The 27126-nt window shown below is 38.4% G+C and overlaps 1 pseudogene; it reads left to right on the top strand.

Annotated features, from left to right (window-relative positions):
* The first annotated feature begins 19497 nt into the window (after nt 1-19497).
* LOC109392636 (annexin A2 pseudogene) lies at nt 19498-25794 on the top strand (annotated as a pseudogene).
* The last annotated feature ends 1332 nt before the right edge of the window (nt 25795-27126 follow it).

The following is a 27126-nucleotide window of genomic DNA, read 5'->3' as shown; positions in this document are numbered from 1 at the left end:
TGTCCACAACAATGTTTTTGTATCAGACAACTATTTACTTTGAATCCCACTTTCAAATGATGTTAGTTATTTGTATGGGAAAGTTGTAAAGTGTTTCTTAAGAGCAAGCAAAAATTATTTATGCAGCATATATAATTTTACTTGCCAAAGAAAGCTTAGATTTCTGGAAATTACAGCAAAACTAGATAGTGCCAACACTGAAAATCAGTGAAAATTTCAAATTTTCTACAAAATTGAGTGTTAATATCATACCAAGTTCAAACATTCTTCCAAAGATCGACTCATTTGTATTGTAGTTTGCAGCTCCCTACAAAAGACAAGACATCATACTGCAGTTTGCCTATCTAAAAGAAAAGATATAACTGAATATACAAATGATCTGAATGGTAATTCAAAGTACACTACTCACCATTCATGCATTGTTTCTCTATTTATAAAATCCATGCATTCTTCCTGAAAGGCAAGAACATGAGAATAAACTGAATAAGTTCCTATGGTTTTACAAAGTGATTTCATTTGGCTGTACTTTTGTTATTATTCACTGGGCTATAGAAGAGCTAAAACTTTTGAACAAGTGTCTGGTTTTCTCCTTTTCATTGCTGCACGTACCACCCTGAAGATCTATTACTTATGCATTACAATACATCTGATATGCAAGGACTGATTGGAGAGAAACTTTGTACCTTTCTTCATTCAAAAGAGAAAACACCAAACGTTAAATATTATACTACTTTCCCTTTTTTTCCTGTTCGTGCTAATTATTACTTTTTAATTTATTTTGATTTTTCAATTACCACTGACATTCAATATTATTTTATATTAGTTTCAGGTATACAGCATAATGGTTAGACATTTATATAATTTACAAAGTAATCCCCCCAACTAGTCTAGTACCCATCTGGAACCACACATAATTATTACTGTATTATTGACTACATTCCTTATGCTTTACTTTACATCCCAGAGACTATTTTCTAACTACCAATTTGTACTTCTTAAGCCTTTCATCCACCCACCTCTATGTGGCAACTATCGGTTAGTTCTCTGTATCTATGAGTCTGTTTGTTTTGTTTGTTCATTTATTTTGTTCTTTAGATTCCACATAAAAATATTATCCTATTTTTCTTATCATTAATACTATGATGTTAATATTACTCAGAGTCCAAAACAAACTAAACACTTATCAGTATGGGTTTACTTAAGTAAATGATGATAGAAACATGATTTAACATTGAAAAAATTTGACATTGAAAAGCATGCATTATATATTAAGTAAGAAAAAAATAGATGCTAGTTATGTAAAATTATAAACAATAGGTGTTCAGAAGAATGTTCACCCAAAAGTCAGCAATACTTATCAATGAATAGTGAGGCTTGGGGTAATTTGTTCTTTCTTACTTTGTACTTTACCATTTTGTCTGATATTTTTATAACATGAAAGTATCATTTTCCACATAGTTTTAAAAAAAGAACACACATAGGGAAAGACATCCTGTGTTTGTGGCTTGGAAGACTTAGTATTGTTAAGCTAGCAACACTATCCAAAGATTTACAGATGCAATGCAACAACCCCTTATCAAAATTCCAATGGCATTCTTTTGAAGAAAAATCCCATCCTAAATTTCACACATTATCTCAAAGAACCCCAAATAGTCAAAACAAGTGTGGAAATTGTGAAAAAGAAGAGTAAGCTTGGAAGGCTTACACTTTCTGTTTTCAAAATGTACTACAAAGCTACAGTAACCAAAGCATTGTGGTACTGGCATAAGTACAGACATTACGGACCAATGGAATAGAAAGCCTAGAAATAAACCCTGGCATACACGGTTTATTGATTTTTGACAAGGGTGCCAAACCATTCAATGGAGAAAGGATGGTTTTTTCAAAAGTGGTGAATGGAAAACTGAACATCCACACACGAAAGAATGAAGTTGTACCCTTTCGTTACACCCCATACAAAAATTAACTCAAAATGGATGAAAGACCTAAAGATCTAAAACTATAAAACTCTTAGAAGAAAACGTAGGGCAAAAGCTTCATGACATTGGATGTGGCAATGATTTCTTGGAGACGATACCAAGGTAGAGATAAGAAAAGAAAAAATAAATAATTGGATTTCATAAAAATGTAAAACTTTTGTGCATTTAAAGATACTATCAAGAGAGTGAAAAGACAACCACAGAACTGGAAATGCTTACAAATCATATATCTGATAATGGATTAATAGCCAGAATATATATAGAACTCCTACAACTCAACAACAACAACAACAGCAACAGCAACAACAACAAAACATACAACTCAATTAAAATATGGGCAAAGGACTTGAATAGATGCTTCTCCAAAGAAGATATACAAATGGTCACTGTGCACCTGAAAAGAAGCTCAACAGTATTTGTCACTAGGGACATGCAAATCAAAACCACAATGAGTTACCACTTCACACTCATTAGGATAGCTATTGTTTTTAAAAGTATGGAAAATAGCAAGTGCTGGTGAGAATGTGGTGAAATTGGAACCCTCATATATTAATGGTGGGAATGTAAAATAGTGCAGACGCTGTAGGAAACAATTTGGCAGTTCCTCAAAAATACGGTATGATCCAGCAATCCCACTCCTAGTTATATACCCCAAATAATTGAAAGCAGAGATTCAAACAGATACAGCAAGTCCCTGACTTACGAACATTTGAGTTGCGAACTTTCACACATATGAACTGACTTCACATTACGAACATTCATAGATGCGAACAAATCGCTGAAGTAGCTCATGTGTCTGCCGGACATTGTCACAGCTGTGCTGCTGTGTGCTCACTGTACAGTGCGATAGTGAACAATAGTCCAGTACTCAATCAGAGCCCAGGATGTCCGGAAGCAAAAGGAAAAGCAGTGGTCATGTGGAGGGGACTGCTAGGAAGCACAAAGCAATAACCATGGAAAAAAAAGTGAAAATAATTGAGAGATTGGACCAAGGCGAAAAGATGGTAGACGTCGCTCGTTGTTATAACATGAATCGTTCAACCATTGGCTTTACATTGTATATTTGTGTCAAATGTGTATAAGACTCACTTTGTCGGACTTACAAACGAATCCAACTTACGAACGTTCTCCCGGAACAGAACTCATTCGTAAGTCGGGGACTTACTCTACTTTTACAACAATGTTCACAGCAGCAGTATTCACAATAGCCAAAAGGTGGAAATAATCCGTGTCCATCACCAAATGAATAGATAAAAATGTGGTATATACATACAATAGAATATTATTCAGCTACAAAAAGAATAAGGTTCTGACATGCTACAACATGAATGAATCTTGAAAACATTATGCTAACTGAAATAAGCCAAACACAAAAGAAAAAATATTACATGATTCCAGTTATATGAGGTACCTAGAATAGTCAAATTCATAGAGACAGAATGTAGAATAGAGGTTACAGGAGATGGCAGTAAAATGGGGAGTTATTGCTGAATAGGTATAGAGTTTCTGTTTGGCATGATGAAAGTTTTGGAAATGGAAAGTGATGATGCTTAACATCATGAATGTACTTAATGCCAGTAAACTGCATTCCAAAAATGGTTAATAAAAACCCACAGTCCAAATTCATCCTAGCATTCCTAAAAACATATTTAACACATAATAAAGTATCTAAGATAGTGCTGGGAAAATATGGTGCTGAGTATTATGGGGAACAAGAAATAAGCAGAGGAGCCTTCCCTAAAGAGACCTAGAATCATATTTGAGAGACAAGCGTTATGTATATTAAGTCAGTACTCTCCAAAGTAAGCATAAGTATAGCCCAAGTGTACAAGATGATCCACTGAGAAGCAAAAAGAAAAAAAAAACCCAGAAATTCAACTTTTACATTTAAAAAAATCTAAGATAGTAAGCAGTGAAGGCTTGCAGATATTAGATATACAGATTGACACAGGTGCCCTCACTCAGGCCAGAGTCCAAAGATTTTGTGAGAGAAGAGCATTTTTTTTTCAATTACCACACTTTAATGCACACCTCTTTTTGGTTTTTTTTGTTTTTAAATTGGGGAATTGGGCGAGGGGTACAGTGCTGGGGAATCAGGGGAAGGGGAACAGACAAGTTGCTGTCGTTTTGTTCTTCAGTCTAGTTGTAGAGGACGTTGCTTCACTGGCCCATGTTGGTATTATCATTGCGCTCTTCTCGGGTGAGGCACATCGGACGCTGGCCTCTGGGGAGTGGCTCACAGCAGCTCTTGGCAGCTCACACTGGTTGCCAGCCACACACGGTAGCTTATGGCAGCCCACTGCAGCAGGGGCTGCAGCCTACGCCGTCGCTGGTGACTCACAGCAGCCGAGCTCCAGGTCAAGCTGTTGTTCATCATCTTAGCTGTAGAGGGCAATGTCACTGGCCCTCATGTGGGATCCGAACCAGGGCCTTGCTGCTCAGAGCTGGCGTCCCAAACCAGCTCTTAAGCAACGCACCACTCAGCCGGGCCCTTTTTTTGTTTTTTGAAAATTTTCTTTTTCTTTCTTTTTTTTAAATTAAAGTTTATTGGGGTGACAATTGTTACTAAAGTTACATAGGTTTCAGGTGTACAATTCTGTAATACATCATCTATATATCACACTTTGTGTTCACCACCCAGAGTCAGTTCTCCTTCCATCACCATATATTTGATCCCTTTTACCTTCATCTACCACCCCTCTCCCCCCTTACCCTCTGGTAACCACTAAACGGTTGTCTGTGAGTTTTTCTTTCTCCATGTGTTTGTCTTGTTCCTTTGTTGTTTTGAGTTTTACATGCCGCATCAGTGAAATCATATGGTTCTCAACTTTTTCTGTGTGACTTATTTCGCTTATCATAATAATGTCAACATCCAACCATGTTGTCACAAATGGCACTATTTCATCTTTTCTTATGGCAGAATAGTATTCCATTGTGTATATATACCACATCTTCTTTATCCAATCATCTACTGAAGGACACTTTGGTTATTTCCATGTCTTGGCCACCATAAATAAAGCTGCAATGAACATCGCAGCACATATATCATTACGGATAAATGTTTTCAGATTTTGTGGGTAGATACCCAGGGGAGGGATGCTGGGTCATATGGTAATTCTATTCTTAATTTTTGAGGAACATTCAAAGTGCTTTCCATAGCGACTGCACCAATTTGCATTCCCACCAACAGTGTATGAGGGTTCCTTTTTCTCCACAGCCTCTCCAACACTTGCTATTATTTGCCTTGTTGATGATAGTCATTCTAACTGGTGTGAGGTGATATCTCATTATGGTTTTTATTTGCATTTCTCTGACGATTAGTGATGTTGAGCATTTTTTCATGTCTGTTGGCCATCTGTATGTCCTCTTTAGAGAAATGTCCATTCAGGTCCTCTGCCCATTTTTAATTGGGTTGTTTGTTTTATTGTTGTTGAGTTGTATGAGTTCCTTATATATTTTGGATATTAGCCCCTTGTTGGAGGCGTTGTTTGCAAAAATCTTCTCCCATTCAGTTAGTTGCCTCTTTATTTCGTTGATGGTTTCTTTTGCTGTGCAGAAGCTTTCTAGTTTGATATAGTCCCATTCATTTAGTTTAGATTTTACTTCCCTTGCCCGTGAAGTCAAATTCATAAAATCCTCTTTGAACCCAAGGCCCATAAGTTTAGTACCTATGTTTTCTTCTATGCAGTTTATTGTTTCAGGCGTTATGTTTAGGTCTTTGATCCATTTTGAGTTGATTTTGGTACATGGTGACAGACAGCAGTCTAGTTTCATTCTTTTGCACGTGGCTTTCCAGTTCTCCCAGCACCACTTATTGAAGAGGCTGTCTTTTCTCCATTGTATGTTTTTGGCTTCTTTGTCGAAAACTGTCTGTCCATATTTATGTGGGTTTATTTCTGGGTTCTCAGTTCCATTCCATTGGTCTGTGTGTCTGTTTTAGTGCCAATACCATACTGTTTTGATTATTGTTGCCCTGTAGTACAAGCTGAAGTCAGGGAGTATGATACCTCCAGCCTTGTTCTTTTTTCTTAGGATTGCTTTGACTATTCCGGGTCTTTTGTGGTTCCATACAAATTTGATGATTTTTTTTTGTTCCATTTCTTTAAAAAATGCCATTGGATTTCAATGGTGATTGCATTAAATCTGTATATTGCTTTGGGTAATATGGCCATTTTAACTATGTTGATGCTTCCAATTAATGAACCTGGAATGTCTTTCCATTTCTTTGTTCAATTTTCTGGAAGAGTTTGTGTAGGCCAGATATTAGATCCTCTTTGAATGTTTGGTAGAATTCATTAGTGAAGCCTCTGGTCCTGTACTTTTGCTTTTGGGAAGGTTTCGGATGACGATTCAATTTCCTTACTGTTGATCGGTCTATTTAGATTTTCCAGTCCTTCATGATTCAGCCTAGGAAGGCTATATGTTTCTAAGAACATGTCCATTTCTTCTAGGTTATTGCATTTGGTGGTATATAGCCCTTCATAGTATTCTTGGATGATCCTTTGTATTTCTGCGGCATCCGTGGTAATTTCCTCTCTTTCATTTCTGATTTTTCTTTTTTTAACGATTTTTATTGGGGAATTGGGGGATGGGAACAGCGCTGGGGAATTGGGAGACAGGGAACAGACAAGTTGCTATCCTTTTGTTCTTCAATCTAGTTATGGAGGATGTTGCTTCACTGGCCCAAGCTGGCACCATCATTGCGCTCTTCTCAGGCGAGGCAGATCAGTCGCCGGCCTCTGGACGGCTACTCACAGCGGCTGCTGGCCGCTCATGCTGGCTGCTGGCTACACACGGTAGCCCATGGCAACCCACTACAGCAGGGGCTGCAGCCTACGCTGTCGCTCGCGACTCCCGGCAGCCCAGCTCCAGGTTGAGCTGTTGTTCAGCATCTTAGCTGTGGAGGGCAGTGTCACTAGCCCTCACATGTGGGATCTGAACCGGGGCCCTCTGGCGTCCCAAGCCAGCTCTTAACCAACGCGCCACTCGGCCGGCCCCATTTCTGGTTTTGTTTATTTCTGTCTTTTCTCTTTTTATCTTACTGAGTCTAGCCAAGCGTTTGTCAAGTTTATTAATCTTTTCAAAGAACCAGATCTTTGTTGCTTAATTTTTTAAAAAGGTTTTATTGAGGAATTGGGGAAGGGGAACAGTGTTGGGGAATTGGGGAAGGGGAACAGCCAAGTTGTTGTCCTTCAATCTTAGTTGTGGAGGGCACAGCTAGCTCAGCTCCAAGTCCAGTCGCCATCTGGCCGCCCATCAGTAGCTCGTGGCCATCAGCTCAAGGTGCTGTGTTCAATCTTAGTTGCGGGTGGGCATAGCCCACCATCCCATGCGGAAGTCGAACTGGAANTTGGGGAATTGGGGAAGGGGAACAGCCAAGTTGTTGTCCTTCAATCTTAGTTGTGGAGGGCACAGCTAGCTCAGCTCCAAGTCCAGTCGCCATCCTCCCACCCATCAGCAGCTCACAGCCTCTCAGCTCAGGTGCCATGTTCAATATTAGTTGCGGGTGGACATAGCTCACCATCCCATGCGGGAGTTGAACCGGCAACCTTGTTAGGACAACGTGCTTTCAGCAGCTGAGCTATCCTGCCACCTGTTGGCAGCTCAGCGCAGCTCAGCTCGGGTGCAGCTCGCTGGGCCATGTACGAATGGAACCGGTGACTGTTGCTCAGAGCTCATGCTCTTAACCAACTGAGCCACTCGGCCGGCCCTGTTGCATTAATTTTGTCCTATTGTCTTTTTGTTCTCTATTTCATTTAGCTCTGCTCTGATTTTTATTATTTTCTTCCTCCTGTTGACTTTGGGTTTCATTTGTTCTTCGTTTTTTAGTTCTTTAAGGTATAATGTGAGGTTATTTATCTGTGATTTTTCTTCTTTCTTAAGCTAGGCCTGTAATGATATAAATTTCCCTCTTAAAACTGCTTTCGCTGCACCTACAAAATTTGGTAGGATATATTTTCATTCTCATTTGTTTCTATGTATCTTTTGATCTCTCTTCTTATTTCTTCTTTGATCCAGTCGTTCTTTAAAGATATGTTGTTTAATCTCCACATATGTGCGGTTTTTCCTGCTTTTTTTTGCAGTTGATATCCAATTTCAAAGCCTTGTGATCAGAAAATATGCTTGGTATGATTTCAGTCTTCTTAAATTCGCTGAGGCTAGTTTTATGTCCCAATATATGGTCTCTCTTTGAGAATGTTCCATGTACACTAGAAAAGAATGTATAGTCTGATGTTCTAGGATGAAGTGCTCTATAAATGTCAATTATGTCCATTTCATCTACTGTGTCATTTATGGCTGATATCTCTTTATTTATTTTCTGTTTGGATGATCTATCCATTGCTGTCAATGATGTATTTAGGTCCCCTATTATAATTGTGTTTTGGTCAATTTCTTGCTTTAGTTCTGTTAGTAGTTGCTTTGTGTATTTCAGTGCTCCATGATTGGGGGCATATATATTGATGACTGTTGTGTCTTCTTGTTGTGTAGTCCCCTTAATCATTATGAAATGTCCATCCTTGTCTCTTGTTACCTTATTTATCCTGAAGTCTGTTTCATCTGATATCAGTATGGCTACACCTGCTTTTCTCTGAATACCATTTGCTTGGAGTGTCAATTTCCACCCTTTCACTTTGAATCTATATTTGTCCTTGTAGCTGAGATGTGTCTCTCGGAGGCAGCATATGGTTGAGTTTAGTTTTTTATCCAATCTGCTACTCTGTGCCTTTTTATTGGTGAGGTCCATCCATTTACATTTAGGGTGATTATTGTTATATGAGGATTTCGTATCAATCTATCTTTGGTTTTCTGGTAGGATGGTGACTCCATTGTTTCTTTGCCTTTTTGTTCATGTCTATTATTTCAGTGTGGTGGTATTCTATGATTTTTTCCCTTTGTTTCTTCTTTTTTATGTTATATATTTCACTTCTGGATTTTTTTTGAGTGGTTACTATTAAGTTTATGTAAAAGAAATGTTCAGGGCCGGCTGAGTGGCGCATTGGTTAAGAGCTGGCTTGGGATGCCAGAGGGCCCCAGTTCGGATCCCACATATGAGGGCCAGTGACACTGCCCTCTACAGCTAAGATGCTGAACAACAGCTCAACCTGGAGCTGGGTTGTCGTGCGTTGCCGGTGATGGAGTAGGCTGCAGCCCCTGCTGCAGTGGGTTGCCATGGGCTACAGTGAGCGGCCGTCCAGAAGCCGGCAACTGATCTGCCTCGCCCGGGAAGAGCGCAATGATGGGGCCAACTTGGGCCAGTGAAGCAACGTCCTCCACAACTAGACGGAAGAACAAAAGGACAGCAACTTGTCTGTTCCCCTTCCCCCAATTCCCCAGCGCTGTTCCCATCCCCCAATTCCCCAATAAAAAAAAATCTTAAAAAAAAAAGAAATGTTCATATTTAGGGTATTCCCTTTGCTTCAGCATGCTTCCTTTGTCCATCCCCTTGTGCCGGTTCAGACCTTTACTCTCTCTCCTTTCATGTTTTTGTTGTCACAAATTACCCCTATTTATGCTGTGAGTTGATTTCTGCGCTGCAGTAGCAAGTTGTCTTTTTCCTCTCTCTTTAAGTACTTTTTTTCTTCTTTACCCTATATATTACGTTTATGTATATAGTGTCTTATTTGGTGTAGGGGTTGCCATTTCCTGCCTCTGTCTGTCAGTTCGTAATACTACTCATGGTTTTGTGTTCTTTTGCTGTTTTGTTTTAGATCGAATAGCCTCCTTTAGTATTTCTTATTGTGCAGGTCGTGTGTTAGAAAATTCCCACAGCTTCTGTATGTCTGGAAAGGTCTTTATTCCTCCTTCATCATCTAAAGGATAGCTTTGCTGGATATATTATTCTTGGCTCATCATTTCTCTCTTTCAATAGTTTGAATATTTGAGTCCACTCCCTCCTGGCTTGTAGAGTTTCTGCTGAGAAATCTGATGATGATCTAATGGGCTTTCCTTTGTAGGTTAATGTCTTCTTTTCCCTGGCTGCCTTGAGAATTATTTCTTTGTTGTTAACTTTTGACAGCTTCAATACAATCTGCTTGGAGAACGCCTGTTTCGATAGAGGTAATTCTGTTTTGGGTTTGCTTCTTGGATTCAAGGATCCAGTTCTTTACTCAAGTTTGGGAAGTTCTCATCGACTGTTTGTTTGAATATACTCTCTGTTCCCTTCTCCCTTTCTTCTATTTCTGGTATGTTCATTATTCTTATGTTGCTCTTTCTGATGGAATCAGAAAGTTCTTGTAGAGTTCTTTCATTTCTTTTAACTCTCAAGTCTCCCTCTTCTTTCATCTGTGTCATTTCCAGATTTCTATCTTCGATGTCACTGGTTCTATTACCTAAGCTGGCTATTTCATTCTTCATTTATTTTATTGAGTTCTTAATCTCCAGAAATTCTCGTTGGTTCTTTTTTTAAATTTCAATCTCTTTGGTAAAATGTTCATTTTGTTTTTTGATTGTGTTTCTGAGTTCATTAAATTGCCTATCTGTGTTTTCTTGCACGCCATTGAGTTTTTTAAGAACTGCAATCTTGAATTCTCTGTCATTTAAGTAATTTATTTCCATGTCTTTAAGTTCATTTTCTGAAGACTTTTCATTTTCTTTCTGAGCTGCCTTGATACCTTGGTTATTCATGGTAATTAGTGAATTATTATTTCTCTTTCTAGGCATCTACAGGAGTGGGCTCTGCAACAGGTTGTTAAGAAGAGGTCTTTATTTTGCTTTCCACTAGATGTTGGTGGAATGTTTTATTTTCTCTCCTGCTGCAGCCTTTTATTCTCACACGGTAGTGTTATATTTTCTCTGCACCATTCTGACTTCTCATACAATGAGGGTTCCCTGGAAGGTGGGCTTCTCCTCTGTGAGCATGTCACCTGGTTCACAGGGTACCACTTCTGTGGAGGGATGTGGATACCTTCTGAAGTTCCAAAGCTCTTCCTGCTCCAGACTCTGAGCCTGTTTGTTTCAGCGGCTCTGTTTATCCCTGTAGGGATCCCCCCAGATACATGGGGGCAGGGGTTGGGTGGGCTGTGAGAGATGGCTCTGAGCAATGGCAGGGACCACCAGCACAGCCAGTCCTGCACCCAAGGCTCCCTCCCCTTCGCCAGAAATAGTTGGTCCTTGAGTCCGTGGCTGCGGGCTGCAGTTCTCAGAACTGCAAATATTCTGTTCTTTTGATCTGATCCTGCGACAGTTCTGCTTCTAGCACTGGGAAGGTGGGGGTGGGGCGAGCTCTGGGAGGGTGGGGAGGGGTCAGCCAGTCTCCGTGCCTATGCCTTCCATCCTCTGCCTGGCAGTGAGGGCTTAAACCACCATTCTCACCCTTCTTCCCTCAGTCTTTGCTCCGAGGTCTCTGCTGTGAGCTTTGGGTTCAGCTGTGTTATATGCTGATTCCTCGGGCAGGACTGTGGGCCGTAAGGGGAGCGCTAGCATTCTGGATTCTTCCCTCTCCTGTGACTGTGGTAGCTCTGCAATGCAGGGAGCTCAGGGCTCTGGTCTGTGTCCTGTACCCGCGCCGCCTGCGTCTCTGCACTTCCCTCTTCCCTCCTCCCTCACTTGCCCTATTTTTCCACCTTTAGATGATTTCAATTGTGCATCTCTTAGTCTTGCCTGTCTGCTGTGCAGGGAGACCTTTGTGGAATTATAGCTGTTTAATTTGTTGTAAGTTCCAGGGGCGATTTCAAGAGGCTCACCTCAGGCCGCCATTTCTATGATGTAATGCATTTAAAAAAATAATTCAAATGAGAGAGATGGTGGCTCAGACCAGAATCGTGGCAGTGGAGGTGATATGAATTGGTTGGGTTATGGATATTTCTTAATTAGTTTCAGGTGCACAAAACAATGTAATAGTTAGACATTTACACCCCTCACAAAGTGATATCCCCCCAATCTACTGCTCCTCTGACATCGTATATAGCTGTTAAAATTCTATTGACTATTTTCCCTATGCTGTACCTTACATCTCGTGAATATATATACATATATATATACATATATATATATCTTTCATAATAGTTGACATTCAATATTATTTAACTTCAGCTCCAGGTGTATAGTGCAGTGGTCAGGCATCTACACAGTCTATGAAGTGATCCCCCTGATAAGTCCAGTGCCCATCTGACACCCTACATAATGTTTACATTATTGATTATATTCGCCAAACTGTTTCATATCCCCATGGCTATATTGTGAATACTAATTTATTTTTTGTCTTTAGCTAATTACAACTAAATGCAGTTCACCTGAACCAAGTTAGGTAGCTATACGTATATATTATCTAGTTTTAACTAAACCAAGTTCCACAAAATTGACAAGTGCCTTAAGAAGACACCGACAAAGAAACCTTGGACAGAAGATTAGTAATACAAGTCTAAGCAAATAACAGAGAAATGGGAAAGGTGAAACTTGTGTTACTCCTAGCACAGCTCATCCTCTACTACATTATTGTGAAAACACAATGCTGAGCTCATCTGCTCTGTCAAGGAGCTGGCTGAAAGAATTTTAAATCATGAAGATTATTGGAAATAGGAATTCACATTCAGTCTCAATAACGATCTATAGTTCATAAAATAAAATTTTCTAAAACCACTTCATCTTTAGGTCATCCTTTTTATATTTCTATTTTGCATATGTTCTATGATTCACATTATATTCTAGCACAGTAGTATATATTCATAATGTAAATACAGTACACATATATTGGAAGCATGTGCTCAAACATGTTTTACTGATGCAGTATGTGATCAAAAGAGTTTAAATATCATTGTCTATAGTACAGACAATAAATGTTATTGGTAGTGATAGAAGAGTGGTGTGAATTGTGTGGATTAAAATTTGAGTTAGGCCTTGAAAGACATTTAAAATCTGGACAAGCAGAGGGTGAAGGGCAAGGTATTTGAAGCAGAAGGAACCATATGAAAAAAAAGTTTAGGAAAAGTTGAGGGAAAGAATATGGCAGGTTTGAGGGCATTGACTAGCTTGATCGAAACAGAGTTTGTGCTACAAAGTAATGAGAAATAAAACTGGAGAGGTAAAACAGGGCCAGATTTTATAACCTTAAATAATTGAAGAGTTTGAACTTAAAAGAGATAGGGCGGAATAGCATAGCTGTTAGATCCACAGGCTTTGGAGCCAAACAGAACTGAATCAAATCCCAGCTCTGTAATTATTACCTGTGCAACCTTAGGCTAGCGACCTAACCTAAGCCTCAGTTTCTTCATCCATATGAAGATGATGGTAATAATGAAGATAATGAGGTGGTTGTAGAGTTCTTATCATAGTGCCTGGCAACCTATGTAAGTAAGTACTCAATATAACCTAGTTATTCCTACTCTTATTCAATAGGTTGTGGGAAGCCATTGTAACTTTTTGTACAGGAAAGAAAAAGGTGAAAATGATGTTTTAGAAAAGTTATCTTGGTGTTGGTTACAGAAGTCAGATTAAACTGGCAGAGATGGGAAATCTGTTATAATGTTATTAGAGTAATCTGGACCCAAGGGACAGAAGGAAGTAGCAATGGGAACAGACAGGATGTTGTCAAGGAAGAATTAATAGGATTAGATGCCTAATTAGATACAATAGAAAAATAAGAAAGAATTTAAGATGAACCTAGAGCTTGGAGCCTTAAACTGTGGGACTGTGACTGTTTAGATGCCATTATGGAAAATGAGGGAAATTGGGAAAGGTAGATTAAGAAGTTAGTCAGTCTTTTAAAAAAATTGTAATTACATTTACTTGGGTAACATTGATTAATAAGGGTATATAAGTTTCAGACATACAATTCTATAATATATCATCTGTATATTGCACTGTGCTTACCACCTAGAGTCTAGTTTCCTTCCGTCACCATAATTTGACTGCCTTTACCCTCTTCATCCTCAGCCCACCCCTTTCCCCTCTCGTAACAACCATACTGTTGTCTGTGTCTATGGGTTTGTTTGTTTTGTTTGTTGTTGTTTTCAGTTTTATATCCCACATATGAGGGAAATCATATGGTTCTGACTTATTTCATTTAGCATGGTATTCTCAAGATCCATCCATGTTGTTGCAAATGACAATATTTCATCATTATTGGGGCTGAGTAGTATTCCATTGTGTATACATACCACATCTTTTCTATCCAATCGTGCATTGAATGACACTTAGGTTCTTTCCATGTCTTGGCTATTGTTACTAAGCTGCAATGAACATGGGGGTACGTATATCTTTATGAATAAACATTTTCAAATTTTTTTGGTAGATACCCAGAAGACTGATTGCTGGGTCATATCGTAGCTTTATTCTTATTTTTTTGAGGAATCTCCAGTCAGTCTTTTAAAACAATGGAATAACAGTATGTCTTTTCAGCACAATGTAATTGTTAGTATAGTTCTTCCATTAATATTTATGTAGACATTTTCCCCTAGTGAGCAGCCCGAAGTATTTTGTAATTCACTCAATCAACAAGTAAAGGACAAGTTTTCCAAGAACTAGGACAGAATTTTGCTTATTGTTCCTCCTGTTGAAAGTTGGAAGATTAGCCATCGTCAACTATTTTGAGGGTCATTAATAAAAATGAGTTGACTCTTTTATCATTTATATCTTGCCGATTTAGAAAATGAATATGAGGGCCGGCCGAGTGGCGTGATGGTTAAGAACTCGCTTGGGATGCCAGAGGGCCCCGGTTCGGATCCCACATATGAGGGCCAGTGACACTGCCCTCTACAGCTAAGATGCTGGACAACAGCTCAACCTGGAGCTGGGCTGCCGTGAGTCGCTGGCGACGGCGTAGGCTGCAGTCCCTGTGGCAGTGGGTTGCCATGGGCTACCGTGTGTAGCCAGCAGCCAGCGTGAGCGGCCAGCAGCCAGCGTGAGCGGCCAGCAGCCGCAGTGAGCGGCCGTCCAGAAGCCGGCGACTGATCTGCCTCGCCAGGGAAGAGCGCAATGATGGTGCCAACATGGGCCAGTGAAGCAACGTCCTCCACAACTAGACTGAAGAGCAAAACAACAGCAACTTGTCTGTTCCCCTTCCCCTAATTCCCCAGTACTGTTCCCATCCCCCCAATTACCCAATAAAAATCTTTAAAAAAAAAGGAAGTAAGATACCTATTTAAAAAAAAAAAAAAAAAAAAAAGAAAATGAATATGAGATTTCTTATGAAGAAGTAAGATTTCTAAAATAAGGATAAAAGGTCAAGAGCCATGTAACTGTCAGGGGCAAAGAATACTGTATGCCAGAAACCTAGGTTAAAGAGAGTTGCTGCGCTTGAGCAGTAATTTTAGCTTTCAACTTTTTAGCATCTGAGATAAAAATAGTAAGTTACCCACTTTTGCTCTCTGAAGGAGTGTATGCCTGAAAGATTTTAGTTGCCTGGTGTTGCTACAGTGCTCCATAAATGTTTGTTGAAAGAATGAAACAATTTGTAAACTAAAATCAAATTATATTTCTTTTTTAAAATTAAATTTACTGGGGTGACAATGATTACTAAAATTACATAGGTTTCAAGTAATACATCATCTATATATCACATTGTGTACTCACCACCCAGGGTCAATTCTTCTTCCACCACCACATATTTCTTTTAAAACAAGGTAGGCTTTTCCCTTAAAGAATGTCTCTTCATAAAAGAGACTAGGTACTTAGCAGGTTCTAAGGAAAACTCAAAAACATATCACAGAAATCTAATGTCATTGCTTTACTAGACTAGAAAATGGTAGCAAAGCCATAAGACAGACTAACTGTGAAACCTGGCCAGTAGATGAAAAAGCTCACCTTATGTAACAGATGATCTTTAAATTGTCCCCAATCATAAACATGCCCTGTATTCCAACTGTTATAATCTGTTTTAAATGGCTTTGTCTCACAAAGTTTCCTTATATTTGTGTCTAAATCCAGTTTAATTTATCCAAACCAGGTAAGATAAAAAGACAGTAATATGTATTGCTAATATTTACATTAGTGAAGATATAAGGGATGCTAGAAATACAGAGATAACGTGTAAGTTGATAATTTTTTAAATTAACTTTACTTAAGACACTACAGACAAAGTCAAGTTCTTACTGGTACCAATGATTTTATATCCCATTTAACGTGTCAGAAAATAAATGTAAAGTTATAGAACAATAAACTGTGAGTAAACTGTGTCCCCTAAATCCATCTGTTGAAGTCCTAACCCCCAGTGTCTCAGAATGTGACTTTATTTGGAGATAAGGTGTTTGCAGAGGCACTCAAGTTACAATGAGGTCACTAGGGTGGGCACTAATCTATTATGACGAGGTCCTTACAAACAAAGAAATTTGGAGATGGACATGTATATAAGGGAAAACCATGTGAACATGAAGACAGCCATCTATAAGCCAAGGAGAGAGGCTTGGAACAGATCCTTCTTTCATGGACCTCAGAAAGAACCAAACCCCCAAACACTTGATCTCAGATTTCTGGCCTCCAGAATTGTGAGAAAATAAGTTTCTGTTGTTTAAGCCCTCCAGTTTGTGGTGCTTTGTTACAGTAACCCTAGCAAACTAACACACAAACTATTTCTGCCACTCAGTTATTTATGTGGAGGGCTTTGGGAGATACGGAACTAAAAGCTGAGTGCTTTCAAACCTCTTGAAATACAGCTCAATTGTTATTAGGAAAGGAAAACGACATAAAAGAATAATTCCTGAATACTTAGTAATGACTATATGTTTAGAAAACTAACTGCCATGCTAATCATTTCACAATATATAGATATATCAAATTATTATATTGTATACCTCAAGCTTACACAATGTTATATGTCAATTATATCTCAATAAAGCTGGGGGAAAAGAAAATTAAATTCCAGCTTGATGAAGGAGAACTGACTTTGGGTAGTAAGCACACAGTGTGATATATAGATGATGTATTACAAAAAAGCCCACTTGAAACTTATGTAATTTTACTAACCATTGTCACCTCAATAAATTTAATTTAAAAAAAAGATTTTAAAAATTCCAGCTTGATATTTTCTAAGATGAGTTTGTGAACCTAATTGTCAAACCATATATATATATATATATATATATATACACACACACACAATACTTATATGTATTATATATTATATATATTATACATAATGTATATTATATATTTATATATGTGTATATTTTATATATATATGTATATATATATAATTGATGGACACCTTGTTTCCATGTTTTGGCTATTGTAACTAATGCTTCAATGACTATGGGGTACAGATAGCTTTTTGAGGGATGGTGATTTCATTTTTTTCAGATAAATACACAAAAGAGGAATTGCTGAATCATTTTGTAGTTCTGTTTTGATTTTTTGAGTACCCTCCGTGCTGTTTTCCAGGGTGGCTTCGCCGGTTTGCATTTCCATCAGCGGTGTATGGGGGTTCCCTTTTCTCCACGTCCTCATCAACACTTGTTATTTCTTATCTTTTTTATGATAGATATTGTAGGAGATCTGAGGTGGTATCTCATTGTGGGTTTTTTTAAAGATTTTTTTATTGGGGAATTGGGGGGATGGGAACAGCACTGGGGAATAGGGGGAAGGGGAACAGACAAGTTGCTGTCGTTTTTTTTGTTCTTCAGTCTAGTTGTGGAGGACGTTGCTTCACTGGCCCAAGTTGGCATCATCATTGCGCTCTTCCCGGGTGAGGCAGATGAGTCACCGGCTTCTGGACAGCCGCTCACAGCGGCTGCTGGCCGCCCACGCTGGCTGCTGGCTACACGCGGTAGCCCATGGCAACCTCCTGCCACAGGGGCTGCAGCCTACACCGTTGCCGGGACTCATGGCAGCCCAACTCCAGGTTGAGCTGTTGTTCAGCATCTTAGATGTAGAGGGCAGTGTCACTGGCCCTCATATGTGGGATCGGAACTGGGGCGCTCTGGCATCCCAAGCCAGTTCTTAACCATCGCGCCACTAGGCAGGCCCTCGTTGTGGTTTTGATTTCCATTTCTCTGATGATTGGTGATTTTGAGCATCTTTTTATGTAACTGTTAGCCATCTGTGTCCATTCTTTGTAAAATTATCTGCTCAGATCCTCTGCCTATTTTAATTGGCTTATTTGTTTTATATTGAGTCATATAAGTTTATTGCATACTTTGTATAATAAACCCTTATTAGATAAAAAAAAAGATGTGGGATATATGTACTAGGGAATATTACTTTGCCATAATAAAGAATAAAATCCTATCATTTGTGCCAACATGGGTGGACTTCAAAGGGCATTATGCTAAGTGAAATATGTAAAACAGAGACAGACAAATACCATATGATTTCACTTACATGTGGAATCTAAAAAAACAAAACGAATGGACAAACAAAAGAGAAACTCATAGATACAGAGAACAATCTGATGGTTGCCCAGTGAGAGAGGCATTAGGGGCTAGTTAAAAAAGGTGAAGGGATTAAGAAGTACAAATGGAAGTTACAGAAATCAGTCATGGGGATATAAAGTACAGCGTAGGGAATATATTCCAAATATTGTAATAACTATGTGTGGTGGCGGGGGTAATGGACTTATCGAGGATAACATTGTAAATTATATATTGTCTGACCACCATGCTGTACACCTGAAACTAACATAATATTGAAACTCAACTGTAGTTGAAATTAAAATTTAAACAAAACAAAACAAAAGTTCCAGCTTGGTGTTCCCAAGCTGTTTAGTACCTAGAAAACAGCTAACAACCATAGTCAAGAAGAAATTGTCCCTTAATTGCCTACCAGGAAGGGGCAACTTAAACCATACTCTTACATAAATGTTGACCCAGAATCTAATATTGACTTGGGGCAGTGTGCCTATTTAAAAATAAAAGCAAATTTAATCAAATCAGTTTACAGGAAACACAGGGACTAAAAGAACATATTCAATAATACCACATGGAAGCAGAATCAAAACGTGAGGATTCTATAGGACAAATGGCTTGGCTTCTTCAATAAATGAGTGACATGGAATAGAAACAGAAGGAAAAGTCTGTCTTAAATAAAAGAGACCTAAGAGATCTTGGTTGGAACATGTTTGAATCCATACAAAAGGCATTTTTGAGAATCAGGAAAAATTTAACATGAGCAGGTTATTAAATAACATTAAGGAATAACTTAATTTTGTTAGATGTATTGATGGCATTGTGATTATGTTAAAAAAGAAAGTCCTCAAAGATTCATACCAAGTGTTTATGGGTAAAAAGATACCAGGGATATACTTTAAAGCATCCTCCTTCCCCTAAGGTAGAATGGGATAGATTAAAAATTATGTATAAAATGTAGAAAATAGTTAAAGCTGGAGATTGAGTACATGGAGGTTCTATTTTGTATCTTTATAGTTTTTTAATGCAGTGTGCCAGGCGTTGTGCATATATTAATTCCTTTCATCCTCACAATGATCCTATGAGGTAGCTACTATTATTTCCCCAATTTTACTGAAAAATAAAGTAAAATGAAATAAATGCCTTTATTAATGTTATAATATTGAAGGTTCAGAATGTAATGAGGTGAAAACCAGACATTTGCTTTGTACTTAAAAGGTTAAGTTCAATAGCTAAAAGAAGTCATGATAAAGAATGCACGTAAAGAAATGTGCAACATAAGATACCTAGAGACCATTACACTGCTGAAAGTAAGTCTTAATTTTCCATTCAATCAGTATCCAGATTGAAAGCTAATGTTATTTCTATTTTCCCATTTATTTTCTACTTGTGTTTCATTTTAAATGTTTATAATATATATTCTGTCACTATGGAAATAAATTGCTTTACAATTTATATTACTAACCAGTTAAGTTAATCTTGATTTCAAGTTTTATAATCACATAGCAACATGTAATCAATTTTACAAAAATAGTCTAATTTAGGGAAAGCAAAAAAAAACACAAAAATAACAATGTGCACAGATAAATCAGAGGTCACCTTACCTACTAGTTTTAGGTCTTTTCATTAAAAATTTCTAAATAGTTACATACTCACAAAGACAAACAGTAAAAGAATGTTTTATCTACTAAAAAGTAAAATACTCTTTTTGCTATACTTTCTTGCTAGTGCAGGGGTCAGCAAACTGCGGCTCCCGAGCCACATGCGACTCTTTGGGTACGTTCCGTCTCAGAAGTTTCCAACCCCTGGAAAAGCCAATCCTGTCCCTCACAACAATTTAAAAATTGAGAGCCATAAATATATTTTTACATAATCACTATTATGTGAATAACATCCTTTAAAAATTTTATAAATGAAATTATGATAGTTTTATTTTCATTTTCAATTTTACTTCTGAGGCACATGTACGTACCCAAAGCGCCACATGTGGCTCGCGAGCCGCAGTTTGCCGACCCCTGGTGGCTCTTCTGTCTGAAAAGTTTGCCGACCCCTGTGCTAGTGGATAAGCTGGGCCTTAGGGAAGCCATGGGGTGAGAGGGGGAGGGACAAAGGAAGCAGGATTGGGGTACTAAAAACTAGGGTCATGAGATTTGATGGGTTTTGTGCCACTGAAACTGGGAAAGGGTAGCTGGAAAAGAATCCTGTAATTTGGGGTAAATCTTGGCTCTGACACTTACTAACTGTGGACATTGGGTAAATTACTAAATTTCTCCCATCTTTAGTTTCTGACCTTGTAAGTTTGTTGTGAGATGAAATGAGATCACAGATGTACAGTACCTACTACAGTAGTAAGTGAATAATAAATAAGTGCTTTGTAACACTTAAGCCCCCTTGAACAAAACTCTGCTTGTAGTTGGGTAAAAAAAATCCTACCTATGGTAGTGTGGTGATTTGATCTTTTGAATTCTGTAGCTAATCCTTGGAGAATTAAAAGATTTAATTCTGTATTAGGCTTTCGCTATTAAACACCTACACACATGCGTGCACTCATGCACACACATGCACAAAACACAAGCCAATAAGGTACAATGTGTCTCTGAACTCAGGTCACTAAGAAGTGAACAAAACATGATAGCACAAAGGCCATTTTATCTGTCAAAAAAATTCTTCATCTGGGAGTTTCAAAAAACCATGATAATTATGGTTATTATGAACCAAAAAAAATTAATTTTTGTATACAACATTCTTTTTCTTTGAGAATGCTGAAAGAATCTAGATTCGATGTAGAAGAGTATGCAGTCTTTGTGGAAACTTCAATTTATTAAAATAGTTAACAAACCAAATAAATTTAGGACTCTCCAGTTGTTTTTGTTTTTTAGAGAAACCATTCCTGGAATTAAAAACTTAAACATATGCGACCTCATTTAGAATTACTGAACCATAGATATTTTTTAAAAGAAAAATAAAATTTATTTTTTAAATGAATAGCTGCCAGTGTTGAAAGTCTTCTTACCTGTTTGATTTGATGAAGGCGACTAATAGAAGTATGAGTGGGAGGTGGCAAAAACTGAAATTTAAAATATAAAAGTCAAGCTTGTTTTAATGTTTCGAATTATCTCAAACATTAATAAAGGCAATGTTGAATTATCTATTTCTTAAGTGCCTAGTGCACATTAGCAACAGTATTAGTTAAGTTTAAAATTTAAAAAATAAAAAATACAATTGAATCTTGACAGAAAATTGTACTAATCAGGTCTCTCTCTCTCTCTCTCTCTCTCTCTCTCTCTCTCTCTCTCTCCCCCACACACACACACACACACACACACGGTGCCAAAAAAATGTATATACATTTTAAGAAAGGAAAAAATTATTAAAATTGTAATACTTAATCAAGTATACAAAAGAATTACAAACAAAATAACTTCATCAATAACTCTTATCTTGGAATCTAGTTGGGGAAACCAAACTTTCATATATGAAGTGAGTTAAGGCAATCACTTTCAAGTAGTTCAGCCTATTTTATTCTTGCTTGCTGAGATGCTTGTTGTCTAGGCACTTCCTCTGTTTCAGGGCTACTTTCTCCTTTTCAGTCTTTTCTCAAGGCTTATGAGGACCCATACAAGAGGGAAATAAAAGAATGGAGGGAGTTAAAGCTAAGAGGAAAGTAAGGCTTGAAAATTACCATTAGATTTCATTTATCCATTCTATCTGTATTCTGGTTGGTTCTTAAAATGTCAGAAAATGAATTAACCATATCTTACTTGCACATTATATCTTAAGAGCCCATTGAGTTGTGTATTCAAAAATATTTAATGAGCACCTAGTACATGCTAAAGTACTGTGCTAGGTCCTGAGGGTGCAAAGAGAAATAAGACACTTTCCTGTCCTTGAGAAATGCAAAGTCCAGTTATGGAAAACCAGGCCCCAGGTAAGGGCCAGAACAAGTTATGATTTGTGAAAGTTCCAAGGACAGAGAATTCTGCCTGGGGTCTTGGAGAAGGCTTCACAGAGGCTTCACAGAAGAGGGCAGGAATTCAGTACACAGAAAAGAGGAGGGAGGGTATTTCAGTTAGTGGGAAGAGACACTCAAGCAGAGACGTATGCTTGAGGACCAGAGAGGTTCGGGGTGGCTGAAACGTGGTACATGATGGGGCATGGGGAAATTTGGCTGAAACCATTTTGTGGATTTTGGACTTTAGCCTTTGAACCCAATAGGAAACTGAAAGCATAGGTCCCTCTGAGTTTTTAAACCTGAAAGGTATTTTAAACAAGATCAAATCTGTTTTAGAAAGACAACCCTAGTAGCATACGCAGAACAAATTGAAGGTGGAGGGAATAGGGGCGAGAAGCAGGGCCACCGGCCAGGTGAGCAATGGTGAGGGTGTGAATGAAAAAGGGAAGGACGAAGAGGAGGCAGATTGGAGATATGATCACAAAGAGTGAAAAGAGCTAAAGTTTGGCCTGAGGTTTCTAGCTAAAGCCTGTAGGTGGATGGTGGTCAAGAAAGGCAGCGAGAGGAGTGAGCTGGTGGGTGGGGAGAAGATGAGTGCTCAAAAAATATGTGTTAGGGGCCAGCCAAGTGGTTCAGTTGGTTAAGAGCACGAGCTCTGAGCAATAGGGTCGCCGGTTCGATTCTCACATGGGCCAGTCAGCTGGGCCCGAGTTGAGCTGCTGCTGAGCTGCCAACAGGTGGCAGGATGATGGCTCAGCTGGTGAGAGTGCGTGCTCCTAACAACGTTTCCGGTACAACTCCTGCATGGGATGGTGGACTGTGCCCACCTGCAACTAAGTTTGAACATGGCACCTTGAGCTGAGTGGCGGCGAGCTGCCGACAGGCAGCTGGATGGCGACTGGACTTGGAGCTGAGCTACCTGTGCCCTCCACAACTAAGATTGAAGGACAACAACTTGGCTGTTCCCCTTCCCCAAGTCCCCAACACTGTTCCCCTCCCCCCAATTCCCCAATATAATCATTTAAAAAATGTGTCAAACAAATACATCTTTATATGAATAGAGTGTATGAATTTTTATTAGATTTTAAAATATATCCTATGACTTTTTTATGTTTCTTTATTTTTAAATTAAATTTGTTAGGGTGACAATGGTTCCTAAAATTACATAGATTTCAAGTGTACATATCTATAGTACGTCATATGACTTTTAAAGAAGCATATTACCTCACTAATTATATTTTGCTTAAGAAAGTGTTAAAATCAGTTTGTTTTTTTTCTGATCATTAGCTAGAGGGTATGCAAATAGCCAAGGTTGTAAAAGCTACAATAGAAAATTCATATGTGGGTAACTGAAATTTCATTACATATAAATTATATTTCACAATTAGTGACAATTATTTCATTATAATAATTCACTACCAGAAAAATAGGGCTAACTCAAGTAGTTCAATATTAATTGAGCCCTTATTATGTGTAAGGAACTGTTTTTCTGCTCAGAGGGGAATAAAATATTTTTTCAAAAAGAAAAAGACCTAATAAGCCATAGTTATTACTCTCAGAGACTTTATCATCCAGACGTGAAAGCAAACATTTTATAAGAGACAAGGAAATGCGTGTTAAATGGAGACAAATTGGGGTGGGAACGAAAAGCAAAGATTAAGTGAACGGGTGCAGGGAGTGGGAGGTGGGAGACAGATAAGAAAAGAATAAGGTAGAATTTGAGTTGGCCCTTATAGGACAAGGACTTTGACAGCATATGAGTAAGCAACAGAAAAGTGTGAATGCTTGACACGTTTTAGGAAAGGTGATTAGTCTTGTGTGAGTGGAACGCCAGGCATCTGTGGAGGTACAGAAGACTCTGAGGCTGAGAGGGTGAAGATGCTGGGAGCCTTTGAATGCCATAGTCAACTAGTTTGCACTGTGGGAAAAAGTATCTACTTTGGTATACACAGAAGAGCAAATTATACCTAACAACACCATCTATTTAACCTTGGCATAGACATACTCAGATAGTCATCCATCCTGAGCCTGGTTCGGTTTCTATCCAGCGGGTGAGTATAAAGAGGGAAGGGTCGGACAGCTATGGACTGCTGAGTGGGCAGAAACTCAAGCTGGCCTATACTAATCATGTTCCAGGGTTGATATTTCAAGAAAATTCCTAATGCAAATCAATAATGCTACTAGCTGACCCTTCTCACAAAAGCCAGGAAACTTTTGTTGATAAAACTTGCATTAAAAAAGGGTGAAGGGGAATAACAGGCACACACTTCTAGTTATAAAATAAATAAGCCACGGGGATGTAGTGTACAGCACAGGGAATATAATCAATACTATCACAATAACTGTACAGTGACAGATGGGTACTAGACTTATCGTGGTAGTCACATTGTAAGGTATATACGTGTACATGTCAAATAACTATTTTCTATATCTGAAACTCATATAATATTGTATGCCAACTATGCTTTAATAAAAATATTTTTAAAACTTACATAAAAGGGATATATTGGATATACAATTTGTTGCTATATGGAATAGTGTTATGAAAACTGTAACAGAGCTCTTTCAAGCATCTATTAATATTAAATGTGATAATGGTGATAATGCATGTAATATGCTTAGCACAGCGCCTGGCACATAGTATGTGTTCAATAAATCGTAACTGACTATTACTACCACTACCACCATTATCACCACCATCATCAAACACTTCTAGAATTAAATGTTTAATGAGCTATAAACAACTTGGATTATATGTGGTATTTATAAAACTAGAGTATCTGTTCCCTACTTCCCAGCATTCTTCATCGTTTTCCCATCTGATCTTTTATTTTAATTAGTTTTTAATAGACTTACTCTTTTAGAGCAGTTTTAGGTTCACAGCAAAATTGAGTGGAAGGTACAGAGATTTCCCCTGCCCTCACATAACTATAGCCTCTCCCACTGCCAAAAGCCAAACAAAAGTGAATATGCATCAGCACTGAAGTCAGCCTTGTCCTGCCACCTGGAGACGGTGATTTCGGGCCTTCTGAAAACACCTGCTCAGTATGAGGCTTCTAAGCTGAAAGCCTCCTCCATGAAGGGGCTGGGGACTAATGAGGACTCCCTCATTGAGATCATCTGCTCAAGGACCAAGCAGGAGCTGCAGGAAATTAACAGTCTACAGGAAATGTACACGACTAATCTGGAGGACATTGGTTTCAACACATCTGGTGACTGTCACAAGCTGACAGTTGTCCTCGCAAAGGCCAGACGAACAGAGGGTGGCTCAGTCATTGATTATGAACTGACGGACCTAAGAATGCTTGGGATCCCTGTGGTGCTGGAGCGAAGAGGAAAGGAACTGATGTTTCCAAGTGAATCAGCATCATGAGTGAGCAGAGGGTGTGTGGCCTCCAGAAGGTATTTGAAAGGTACAAGAGCTACAGCCCTTATGATCAAGAAGGAGAGCAAAGGAGACCTGGTCCTGTGTATTCAGAACAAGCCCCTGTATTTTGCTGACTCCATCGAGGAAGGCAACAAGGGCAATTACCAGAGAGTGCTGTCGAGCCTGTGTGCTGGGGCTGACTGGAAACCCCAGATGGCATGAGCATCCACAAGTAGTGTTCTTATGATTCCAGCTTGATGGCCACTGAAAATCAGCTTGAGATTAACAGCCCCCATGGGCCATCCCGGTGAGGATGATATTAAATTAACATCATCCACCCCACCCCACCCCCATCAAACTTATTTTAGTTATGTAAGCATTGCCTGGCTTTCCTGGCTAGTCTCTCTTTAGACAAAGAAATGAAGAATCCAAGGCATTGCAAGTTCGACCTATGATGTGAAACATATTGCCTTTTGTGTACTGTGTTGTAAACAGATGAACGAACTGAATTTTTACTCTAGAAACAAAACAAAAATAACTTAATACATTCTAAGTAACTTTCCATGTCAAAATTCACCAACAGCGCCATTTTAAAAGCTGAACATTATACTACATGCATGTACTGTAATAATAAGCACTCATTATGTGCCAGCCACATCTTATCTCACTCAGTTCTCACAACAACTGTATGATGCAGACATTATTATTGCCTCCATTTTAAAGATTAGAAAACTGAGGGCCAAGGAAATCAAGCAACTTGCCTGAGGTCATACAGCTAGTAATTGCTAGAACTGGGATTCAAACACAGATAATGAAGGCTCAGTCATTTAACCTATTCCGTGTTGTTGTACATTCATACTGTTGCCAAATTTTTGCTTGCTTTTCATACATAATGCTGTGATAACAGCCTTTAAGCTAATCGCTGCACACATCCTTAATGGATTCTTTAAGGTAAATTCAGAGTTGGAGTTTCTGGGTCACAAGGCTGTTGATAACATTGCCAAACTGCCCTCCAGAAAGTTACACAAATTTACTTTCTAGCAGTGTATGAGAATATCAATTTCCTTGTACCTCTCCAACATTAGATATTATTACTAATTAAAAAAGATTTGTATGCTCAGTCTTAAGGCATACTGTAAAGATTATCTACTTCACAAAGCAAGTAGAAAATATTGTGAGTTATCCAGTTTTGGATATTTCCCTCCAATGTTCCCCTTCACTAGCATTGATCACTGAGAAGTTGTACAATGACAGGCACCAAATCTGAAAAATTTAGGTTTTCCTTTAAACCCCCCTCACACACACACACACACACACAAACACACATGTTTGAACAAGCAGAATTTTAATATGCTTAAATCATGCTACTGATGCTCATATCATCATCATTCAAATGCCCTGGAAGTTTACAATATAGAATGTGAAACACTAAGGTATATAAGAGTAATAATCTAATAGAAAAGACATGCTAACCTGAACTTAAATATATATGTATACTCTATGTACAGAAACGATGGCACTTTAGCTGTATTATAATGACATGTTTTTTTTTTT

This window comes from Hipposideros armiger, unplaced genomic scaffold, assembly GCF_001890085.2.
Source record: "Hipposideros armiger isolate ML-2016 unplaced genomic scaffold, ASM189008v1 scaffold_341, whole genome shotgun sequence".
Lineage (NCBI taxonomy): Eukaryota > Metazoa > Chordata > Mammalia > Chiroptera > Hipposideridae > Hipposideros > Hipposideros armiger.
This window is presented reverse-complemented; position numbering and strand designations above follow the sequence as displayed.